Below are 3,211 nucleotides of genomic sequence, written 5' to 3' on the forward strand. Positions count from 1 at the left end.
TCAGAATTTTATTTTGAGCCAAGAGTGCATCTTCTAACGACCCTTCCTTCTGAGTATTTTGTCTATCATGTTGGGCTTGATAATCAGTTGACACCAATGCAACAATAATCCTTGTTGCTTGTTCTACATCAAGAGCCATCATTGTGCCGCCAGCTGCAACATCTAGGAGTATCTTTGTGTCAGATCTGAGACCGGTGAGAAATATGCTCAGTTGAGCAATATCTTCAAACCCATGATTTGGGCATTTTCTAAGCATCATTTTAAATCTTTCCCATGTCTCACAGAATGATTCATCTGCTCCCTGTCTGAACATAGAAATTTCAGACTTTGCTTTGATGTAGCGAGAAATTGGAAAAAATCTTTGTAGAAATTTTTCCTCTACATCCTTCCAACTAGTGAGACTTTGATTTGGAAGTGATCTGAGCCAATCCTTAGCCTTTCCTGCCAATGACAAAGAAAACAAGCGCATATAAACATTTTCAAGATCACCTGATTGAAAGCCCATTGTTCCCACCAATTCATAAAATGTAGACAAATGTGAACATGGATCCTCATGATCCATTGCTTTGAATTGATGGGTAATGATGAGAGTGAGAAAATTGGGATTTATTTTCAAGGTCTTAGCGGTAGCAGGTATTGCAATACTAGAATAATGCCTTGGTCCTTGGTACATGACATAATCTCCAAGTGTCCGCTTAGGAGGTGGTGTTTGTTCTTCTGTCATGTTGCTTTCACCTAAAACATATTAGTGAAGAAAAAAAAATAGAGTATATTTTTCCTTTTTTTAAAAAAATATCAAAATAAAAACCAAAATAAATTTGAAGATAAAAATAAAAACAAATTAAAATAAATCTGCAAAAGAAAATAAAAATAACACAAACAAAATAAAATAAAACACTAAAATAACCCTAAGAGAAAAATAACAAAAATATACAGAAAAAAATAAAAATAAAAATAAAACTTACATAAAATAAAAACTAAAAAAAAATGAATAAATAAAAAATATAAAACAAAAATAAATAAAAACTTAAAAATACAATATACTAACGTACTTAAAATAACAAATAAATAATATGAATAAAATAAAAATAAAATAGAAGATTATAATTGTAAAAAACTAACCAACTTATTTAAAAGATACTACCTAACGTAAAAATAAAAACTAAAACTAGAAATGATAAATAATTAAAACAAATAAATAAAAACTACCTAAACCTAAATAAAACTACGTAACTAAACCTAAAAAGAACTAAAATAAAAGAAAATCAAAAGAAAAATTAAAATAAAATAAAAATAAGATAAAAATAAAAATAAAAACAAACTAAAACAAATAACGTAAAGAAAATAAACGAATAAAAACAACAACTTTCTTTTTTAAAAAAGCAAATCTATTAAAATCAAATCAAATCTAAAATAAACAAAATCAAAACAAATCAAAACACTTAAAATATTTACAATATTTAGGAAATTATACTCAACAATTCAAACCTGTTCCCCGGCAACGGCGCCAAAAACTTGATGACTTTTTACGGCAAGTGCACCGCGTTTGTCAAAAGTAATAATTGTCCCTAAGGACGGATATCGATCCCACAAGGAACAGTGAATTATCAAGTACAATAATCGCTAAATATAAAAACAGAACAATTAAAAGAGTTTTAAATTAATTGTGTTGGCACTGATCAATAAGAAAACAAACAAAGAATTAGTTGTTTCAATTGGAAAAATAAGGATTAGTTTCATCTCTCTCACTCTCAAGTATTTTGATTAGCATGTCAATATTAAGTTTTTGATTGAAATTGATGCCCGTATAAAAATCATTTATATCGATTCCTCGCATATAAAATCCTTAAGAATGTTCCCTAACTATCGATCCCTCGCATAATTATAAGAACAACTTAGAACGAAGCTCAGACGTTTAATAGCAATTAACATTTTAAGTCTATTCCCAGCACTCAAATATGTTAAGTATTGTTGTTTAGGTCCGAACCCTAAAAATACCTCCCGGTCAAATTTAAGATTCTCAATTTGTCACGGAAAATTAAAAGTAAAACAACAATACCAATAATCAATCAAGAACTGAATATTAATATATAAAATATCACCTCAATACATAAGAGTTTGAGCAGATTACTCCCAATCCCAAAGGGTAGAATTAGCCACGCATACTTCTATCACCTTCCATTCTCCCAATTGGGTTACAATTCACTCTATGGTGTTTTCCTCTCAATCTGGCACACTAAGGTTGAGCCTCTAGCCCTCTATTTATCCTAGTTTTCTAGGGTTAGGTTTATTGTGTCGCGCTAATGGGCTAAATGATAAAACATAAAAAAGGCCCAATCTTTCTTTGCATCTTTTCCATTCTGGGACCTTCTATCTTTATCCTTTTTAGCTCAAATCATTCATCTTTAATCCAAATCTCCAATCTTCCTCAGAAATCTGCAATTAACACCAAATTTGGGAATAAAATACTCTTATTCAAATAAAGATCATAAAAAATGTAAAAAGGTATAAATTCATAAATTAGGGATTATTTTATATGTAAATTAGCAATAAATCCTCATAAGTGCCTATATTTTAATATGAAATATTACTGAAATTAGACACTTATCATTAGGCAACCAGTTTAAAATTTATACAGACAAAAAAGCCTCAACACACTCTTGTCCCAAACCATTCAAACCCCAGACCAACAGAAATGGACAGCAAAGCTTCAAGGGTATGATTTCCAAATAATTTACAAACCTGGGAAAACGAACGTGGTGGCTGATTCGCTCTCTCGCCAAGAGTCATCATCCCCAGCCCTGTTGCTAGCCATCTCCACCCCGCTGCCCACCATTTTCAAAGAGCTGCATCAATATTTCACTACAGAGGAAGGTTGCCACTTGATGACGTTACACACTCAAAACCAACCATTGCCAAATGAGTTCTTCACCAAACAGGGTTTGCTCTTCTTCCGCAACCGGATTTTTGTTCCCTCAGCTCATGACTTTCGCACTCGGATCATTCAGGAATTTCATGACTCCCCATCAGGGGGGCATTCGGGTTTCAAGCCCACCCTGACAAAAGTCGCTGCTTCCTTCTACCGGACCTGTTTGACTAGAGATATTAAAGCTTTCATCCAAAACTGCTCCATCTGCAAACAAAACAAATACCTGCCACAAAAACCACAAGGATTACTACAACCACTTCCTATTCCCAACCGAGTGTGGGA

At 32.3% G+C, this 3,211-nt stretch overlaps 1 pseudogene; it reads left to right on the forward strand.

The window, feature by feature from the left end:
- Nucleotides 1-227: 227 nt before the first annotated feature.
- On the forward strand, nt 228-333 carry LOC137827394 (small nucleolar RNA R71; annotated as a pseudogene).
- Nucleotides 334-3,211: the final 2,878 nt, after the last annotated feature.

This window comes from Phaseolus vulgaris, chromosome 8 (assembly GCF_051622355.1).
Source record: "Phaseolus vulgaris cultivar YP4 chromosome 8, ASM5162235v1, whole genome shotgun sequence".
Taxonomy (NCBI): Eukaryota; Viridiplantae; Streptophyta; class Magnoliopsida; order Fabales; family Fabaceae; genus Phaseolus; species Phaseolus vulgaris.